Here is a 9,291-nt window from a genome sequence, read left to right as displayed (position 1 = left end):
GAACTGAATAAGCGAGCTGTTCCGGGTGATGTACTTGTTAAAAAATGAATGCATGCTCTCGCTCCTTTGTGTGCTTCTCATCCCTGCCCAGAAGTGGTGATCCAGATAGATAGGAACACATATGTGACGGTCTTCGTACAGATCTGCATAATACACCCAAACACACACGGTAAAATACACCCGAGAGATCGTACAATTTACACCTCTGCTGCAGATTTTAAAAACACATTACCTGAAAGCCACTTGTTGTCCGCAAGACCAAAATTCAGCAGAAAATCGTTCCAATTCCTATCGAATGAGTCTTTGCTATGAGAGTTCCAAACAACATGGCTCATTTCTTGTTCGATATCGGCATGTCCCTTGTACCCGTTTAATTTGCTTGGAATCTTCTTCATGATGTGCCAAATACACCAGCGGTGAACTGTTGTTGGCATACAGGCCTCTAAAGCCCTTTTCATTGATGCGCACTGATCGGTGAGAAACCCTTTCGGAGCGTTTCCTCCCATGCAATGAAGTCAGCATTGAAATAACCATTTGAATGATTCAATTTCTTCGTTCTTCATCAAAGAGCATCCGAGAAGTGTTGACTGACCGTGGTGATTCACTCCGACAAAAGAACCACAGACCAAATTATACCTGAAACGAATTACCATGATCCAGAATGCAAAATCATTAGGTACACCCCAACAAAAGCTTCGAATACACCCAATGAGACAGCCAATATACACCTGTGCTGCGGGATTCGTAAAAATAAATTAATTTAACATCATAAACAGGGACAATTTGTTACCTGTTTGTATTGTAGGTGGTGTCGAATGAAATGACGTCTCCGAAATACTCAAAGGCGGCTCTGCTTCTTGCGTCGGCCCAAAAAGCCAGCTTAATCGATTGATCCTCCTCGATTAGATTTCCATTTCCCTCTCTGCTACATGTAATCAGTTGATTCTTAATCTCGTTTCCCTTCCTATTTGTACACCGAACTCTTGTAGAGAAACCTGCAGCCTTGGCGTAGTTCCTGTAAAATTTTCCAGCATCTTCAAGGGCGGTAAAGGTCATTCCAACCTTCGGAACAAACTCGTCATCAACAACCGAGACAGGCTGCACAAATACACCGTGTCAGAACTGTGAATACACCCATAGATATGATACAAATACACCCAATCATGTCTAATATGATACACCCGAACTGCAACAACTCAACTACAGAATGACCTTTAAAGCCATAAACTGTCAATACACAGGCTGCAGAATACACCATGTCAAAAACTAAAAACACACCCAATCATGTCTGATATAATACACCTGAACAACAACAACTCAATTAAAATAACAAAAAACCAGTAAAGTGTAAATACACCCACACTTCTAGCAAAAATACACCCAAAAAGGACCTGATCTACACCCGAGCGTCTGCTATAAATTCCAGATAATTAATCACAAAATAATACATTGAGTCGACAAATTCATGTTAAAGTGTTAGTTTCACAGTCAATGTTCAGCAATTTTTCAACTACACAATGCTATACAAATTACTGCAAGAAAATTCATATTAATCCTATGTAAATCAAACCTCAAGAACTTCGTTAGATTCAAATTCATAATCCACTTCGCCTGGATTCAGCTAACAATCTGAGGTTGAATGATCCATTATCTTCAAAACGAGTTCAAACTTTGATTTCAGAAAACAACAAATCAAAAGAGAAAACGAAGCTCGAGTTGCAGAGAGAGAAAAAGGTAACGTAAACGAAGAACATACCAGTAAGAAAAGGAGAGGAAAAGATCGATAGAGAAGAATGAGGGAAGACATATATATATAATCGAGACAACTCACAAATTAATGAGTTGAATTTATCTAAGCTCAAGTTCAATTCATTTAATTTATAAGTTCAATTTTAGATTTAAACTTGATGAATTTAGTTTATTAAACTATTAACAAATTGAGTTTGACTCGTGAGTTGATTTCACTACTACTAACTTAAGCCTATGTTCCAATTGTGTGGTCAAATCCAATTAATAAATAAATGAAATGGTGTACTTCGATCCTAGCAGATATTAATATAATATCTTCCTCTCCGTTGCTTATAATTTTAGACATTTACGCATTAGTTAATAAATATAGAATCAATTATTATCGCAAATGTGTATTTACTAAACTATTTTTATTTAAGAATAACTAATCTATTCATTTAATATTATCTCAATTATTCTCTAATGTTCAGAAAGTGTTGGAAAATTATCTTGTTACTTAATTTATTCGTGAAAACAGGTTTTAATGGATATTCGTAGGTATTAGTGTGTTACCCTTGCATTGTGACTGTTGGCAAATTCTTTGGTACTTTATTTTCAATTTGATGTCAAATTTGCTAAGTTTGACTTTTAAAATAAATATAAAATATTTAAAAATTATTTATTTCATGTGGTATTGAAAGTCAGCAGATCTAGTCCCACATTCGGAAAATAATGTATGGGATTTAGACAAGATAAGATGAAATCATGAACGATCATATCTCAACTCTTTCCTTATGTAATAGATTGGATTCGATCGTATCTTTGATTTAAGGCTAGCATTGCATTCTCTTACCGTTGATGGTATTTGATTATTAGCGTACTTGGTCCTACATTATTGATCTTTAGGACGGTGTGTTGAGTTCGCAAGAATAGAAATGTTATATTATGGGTAAATCAAAATCAACCACTAAATATTAGTTTAAAAAAAATTATTTATATATTAAAATAAATTATTAAAATCAATTATTTTATATTTTGTATGAATATATATATATAATTTTAAATTTTTTAATATATATTTTATATAAGTGACTAATTTATTTCATTTGATATTTATTTGATGTTGACACAGATGCCAATTAAATTTGTATAAATAATTTCAATTCAAAAAATAAATATGACTCTCTTTATAGAAGAGAGCTCAATTCGAAATTTATCAATTTTAATATCGATATAAACTTTGCATGTAGTAGAGAAATACTAAAACTCTTGTATTATGAAAAAACTTGTACAAATAGATATTCACTAGAAATAAAGATTAAAATAAAATCAAATAGACATCCAACACTTAAAGTGAAACTTAAGAAAAGAAATTGCTTAAATATGAATAAAGTTGGAAATTGAACCAAAGAATCAAACTAAAAAAAGAAATACTTAAATAAAATGACGAACAAAAAGTAAATTAATTTCTAACACTACTTTCGTACTTGTATTCTATGATCTTTTATTATGTTCGTAAGACCGGCGAGTATAATTTGTGGTATTTGAATAGAAGTTCTCCTTCTAAGTTTTTTAATTCTCCAATTTATAGAGGAAAAAAAAACCTTAAACAATTTTTCTCGTTAATTATCTAGACTTATCCACGATCTTACTATTATTTATTTTACAAGTACTACTAACCACTTTCTTACCACAACTTGAGAACCAAGTAATGTTCTCCACGTTCATACTGGCTTTATCCATTAAGCTCAAATTTTAAACACGTGTTATTTGTGGTTTTTTTTTTCTTTCTTTTTGTTCGACTATTTTGCCATACTAGTCCATATTATAGTGATGAGCTTTCCTATCTTTTCAACTTCCAGAATTATTACTTTTTTCTTTAGTTGGCACCTTGGCCAAAACTTCCTATTTACTTATCATGTCGCCTAATTGATACTGGATATCCACCTTAATTGTTTGTTGTCGAAATTACTTGGTCTAACTTTCTTTGTACTAACAGGTATATACCTTGAAAAGTAAATGTATATGTTTTTTTTTATATAGAGCAAGTTCAATGAAAAAATAATTAGAAATCATTATATATATGCGAATGACGATAACATATAAGTCTATTAACTCTAAAATGTAACACTGATTGAATAATAATAAAAATTATGAAAAAACAAATAAAATATAATGAGGCCTGCTACATATACAAGCCTTTTTTGCTTTCTTTAACGACACGTTCCTCTTCTTCCTCAATTAAAACGCAAATCATCAATATTCAAGAGACATTCGAAACAAACTACTATGATTCTGCAGAAACGTTCCAACTCCTCGCGAAGAGTAGAAGAAATCAAGAAGAAAAGATACAAATCTCCATAAAAATCACCAGAAAAAAGGAAGAAACATTATTCAAGGTATTATTTTACTATTCTTCTAGGTTTTTCTTTTAGATTGTCTCTGCCATATGCTCCATCTTTAACTAGCAAAACATTAAAAGATTTCAAGAAGAAATATACTGTCTCCTCCTATTTTGGGTGTATTTTTGTAATCCTTTCTGTAACTATTTGGGTGTATTTATATAATCGTTTGGGTGTATTTATGTAATCATTTGGGTGTATTTCTGAAATTCTATTATCTTTAAAATGATTTCAAAGCTTGATTTCAAAAACCATGAAAATCGAAAAAAACGAAGCAAAGAGAGAACACACGAAGGAGATCTAATAAATTTGGCAAGAAACTAAAAAAAAAAAAACGAAATCTTTTGAAAAATGGAAGTTATATATTTGTGCGTTAATTGATTTGAAGTAATTTAAAATTCTGTTAAAAAAGCACGTAACATAAACAACGCATTTAATGGGTGGGTTTAGTTCAGACTTGTAAAGCTTGTAAATGCAAAACATTTGTATGGAGAGATTAATCCAAATATAATATATAGTCGAGCAAAACAGAGAAAGTATCGATGAGAAAAGAAAGGTCGACATGTAATAAGACAAGGGTGAGCAGTGGTACTATTATTGCGGCGGTGAATGTCGTTGTCGTGTCTGCATATGTTTTAATTATAGCATGTGTTATATAGTGGCCGGATGAAGAATTTCAATTAAATGAGGAGCTGTTAATCCGTCGACATAAACGATGTGCGTTCCCTTCATAAGTTGATCCATATTACTTTTAGTGATGACATGTGACCTGTTTTTGTTTGCTTCCATGATTAGCACGGCTACCTTGCTTAATATTTCTCGTTCACACATTTATTTATTTAGAGACTACTTTAATTTACAACACATACATACATACAAGACTGTTGAAAACCACAAAAACCAGATTTGAAAACCACAAAAACCAGAATAGAAATTGTCAACACCAACTAGCTAGAACTTATTAATTATTTTTATTAGAAAGAAAAAAAAAGTATTTGTTGTTTGATCCGTGTTTGGAGTGGGTTATGAAGAAGTAGCTAGTGAGTGATGAGTGTTGCCGACCTGGGGAAAGAATATATGTACGTATAGCACGCACGTTTTGTAAAATGACATTTCAATAATTGATATGATTGAAGCATTGTAGTTGAATTGCATGCAGATTACAGATAGTGATGTTCAATTTGTAATAGCCAGATAAGATATATGGACCAGCTAACACACACACCCCACACGCGCAATGCCCATCGATATGTTTTAGGATCACGCCTAATATCTCTTTGTTTTTTTAGTATAACAACAATGCTAGAGAACCAACTTTATATAAGCCAAGAATCAGTCAAGTGGTAAATCAGAGGCACCGGTGATTTTAACCGAATGTTGTTACTGATAGGCACACGGATGTTTCTTTTTCTTATAAATTGGATGGTTTTGGATATAATTTCTATATTTTATATGTTACGCGTTAATAAAACATAATTAATTATATGGAATCAACTAATGAATGATCAAAGCATTCCGTGATTCTCTCCTATCACTAGCGTATCTTCCCTCATGTTTTAAACGTGGTCAACAATAATTTAAAAAACAAATTAAATTATAAATTAATAAAACTAATTATAATTAATTATATTGTTCCATTTTTGGCTGATTATTAGTTAGTTCCATATACTTTTTCTTAGTATAATACCTCCAAATTATTTTTCTTTTTTATTTATACGCCTATAATTCGCCATTTAAATAAATAATTTCTACCTATCCATAACTATGCATTCAATATTCCAATTATACCTCACTACTCCAGTATTTTTCTCAAACTATAAGGCTGTCTTTGCTACATAATATTAGGATTGAAATTTAGTAATATCTTTTGGTAATTAGAGTTTAGAATTAAAATTTTAGTTATAAGACATAAAATTTAATTTTTTCGGTGCCTCTAAAAAGCAAAAACAGATGAGATTAAAATTTTTAAATATAAGGACTGAAACTTTGAATTTTTTTTTTAAATATTATTCAAAATTTCATTTTCTAAATTTATCATTCATTATCAATACTTTTATAATCCTCACCTCTCACCTCCAATTTTACCCCACCTCTCACTTTAATTTTGTCTATTGTATTTTTCGAAGTATCCGAATTATATTTGGAGATTGACAAACAAAAAAATTTACTGTACAAAAAGAGCTATACCTCAAAATTAAAGTTGATCTATAAAAAATATTTTTGATATACAATAATTAGTTTTCTGATTTTTGTTGTATAATATTGCATAGTATGTAATAAATATTCAAATAAAACTTTTCATAAAATATGTGATTCTTTTTTTTATTACTTAAAAAATATATATAAGATTATATTAGGATAAAAATGATTGGTATCTTCTTATTGAAAATGAAAATCCAACATTTTGATAAAGTTTTTATTTTTTAAAAGTAGTTTATGAAAACTGTCTTTTAAAAGAGAGCTTTTTTAAAGGCTGCGATACTTGCATTTGATAAAATCAAATTAAAAATAACTTTTAACAAGTGCCACAATTGCATTTGGTAAAACATCTTTTAAAACTTAAAAAATTTATAATAAACATGTTTATAATTATAACGAAGAATAATTTTTTTTCAAATTCTTTAAAATTGTATATAATATTTTAAAATAAAATAATTTTAAAATAAAAAATTATTTATATATTGACTCACCTTTTCAGATCACAAAAAATGGGACACTTATCTCAAATAAACTACTCTTATGATTATATATCTATATTTACATATGTATATACATGTTGTTATTATAATTTTAACTAATATTTATGCAAGAAAAAATTTATAATTGATTTTCATAAACCAAGTCAACCTCTTCACATTTTAAAGAACAGATAAAAAACAAACGATCATAAATCTACTGAAAAATACAAAAATAACGCACAAAAAAATAATATAAATAGATAGAAGTTTATACTTAATATATGATAGAAATGTATTTGTGTTGACATTTGTGAAGATTAGGTTGAAAAATAAAAAATATATGAAGACTGTATTAGAATTTGTGAAGGTTAGGATGAGAAGTTAGAAATATACGAAAATTTCAATGGCAATATAATAGTAGAAAATATGTGCGGGAAAATAAATAAAATTTGATAAGCACATGCTTTGAAAAGTTCTCACTTAGGTGCTTTTAAAAGCATTCCTAACTTTTAAAAGTCGCAAATACAAACACTTAAACTTTTTAATTTACCAAACATAAAATAAAGTGCTTGTACTTTTTAAAAACACAAACATCTCTTAAAAAAGCTTTACTAAACTCAGCGTTAGTCTCTTATTTTATTTTATTTGTTTTTCTTTTTACTCTAAGATTTGAATTCATATTTTCTATATCGAAAGTATATATTGTTTACATCTATAACCAAAGATTGTTGATAGGGAAAAAAGGACATTTAAAATTTTAAAATCAAAACGTGAATGCATGATAATAATTATATAGAATTTTGTCGGGGAGGTCAGAATATAGATAGATATAATAATAGACATGAATGTCAACATGATAAAGATAATTAAGAGATAGATGACTGCCTATTTCGGCATGCATGACTGATGACGGCTCTCTCAATAGTCAACTCTACTATTCTCTAGCATGTCACACAATCACAAACACAACATTCTATTTTGTGTAAAAACAAATACTGTTGTTCTTTTTATTATTATTATTATTTACACACATGCTTTTCACGTTTTACATAACCATAATTCAACTTCGGCTGTTATCTTAGTGGCTAAGTCGTACATACGATTTATCGGCAACACTTACAACCCTATGGTTTTTGTCCATATCTATATCTTGATATTGTCCATGTGTCTTTCTCTTCTTGATTGTTCTAAAATGTTTACTATTATTTAATAGAATTACAAACACAATTATGTTTTTCAACTATCCCTACTTTTCATGGAAGAAGAATAATACGGGGAACCCACAACATCAAACCACGTGTCCTATGTCGAGATTGGCACCTATCATGTATGACGTACCCACATTGAACCTAGATATGCTTCTTTATTTTTCAGTTCCAAATTCTGCAACAAAAATGACGTAAATGATGATTATCGGTGTAGCAAATGCTAAATATATGTACCATATATGCTCATAGCTAGATTTGTTAAGAATGTTATTAACAAATGTCCTATTGCCATTTGTTGAAAAAGTAAAAAAAAAAAAAAGAGTTAAATTTGATTGATGCATAAGTGATCTTAGTGGACTACTGTTTGATTGAATTGTTTCAATTAGTAACCCACTTGTAGTATTTTAAATTAATTACCAATTAAATCAGGCACGTCTACTATGTAATTGCGTTGTTAGATTTCTACTATGTCACCGCTCCCTTTTTTTTTCATGGTCAAAGAGGCGTGAGACTTTTGATGTTCAAAGGCGAGAAAGGAAAATCGAAAACCTATCCTTTTCTGAATTATATTATATATGTAGAAAAAGTATAAGTTGCAATGTTGCATTTTGATGAGGTTTTTTTATTAAATTATTGTTTGGTGACTTAGTTAAACATCTACTTGACACATCAACAACTTGTGTATATATATCTCACATGAGGAATTAGTTAATGGAATTATCTCTACTGCAATATATATGATGATTAAATATATTATAATTTTAAATATGTACCTATGCATCCTAATCGAACTCTAAGGTCCAACCTAGCTAGAAGTAAGGGGAAAGAAACTAAAGGCTCCAAATTTGCAAATAGTAAGGCTTGAGTTGAGTGTGTGAAATAAAAGGGGCACTTGTATGAGTTTATGCATAGATGAAGCTGTGTGAAAACTGAAAAGGCATTTGCCACTAAAATAATATATAAGCCATGATATAATACAGATTGTTGGAATTAAAACTAGCGCGCTTAGATTTCATTATCGTTATTAGTTTTTACTATAACATGTGGCTTTAATTGAAGCCCAATGTTATGGTGCTGAAATACCGGCTGAAATGACGCAGACATATATTATAAACCATGCGAGTTAGTGTGGATGTGATAGAATAAGAGATGAATTCAGTGGCAGTTGATAGAAATTTGTCGGAGACACATGAGATAATTATGTAAGTGATTAATTGAGTGAATTGGGTGATTAGTTGTTTTTTAATTTTAAAAAAAATGGTTTTTTTTTTTTTT

Source organism: Arachis duranensis, chromosome 3 (assembly GCF_000817695.3).
Source record: "Arachis duranensis cultivar V14167 chromosome 3, aradu.V14167.gnm2.J7QH, whole genome shotgun sequence".
In the NCBI taxonomy this organism is placed as follows: Eukaryota; Viridiplantae; Streptophyta; class Magnoliopsida; order Fabales; family Fabaceae; genus Arachis; species Arachis duranensis.
Note: the sequence above shows the minus strand (reverse complement) of the source record.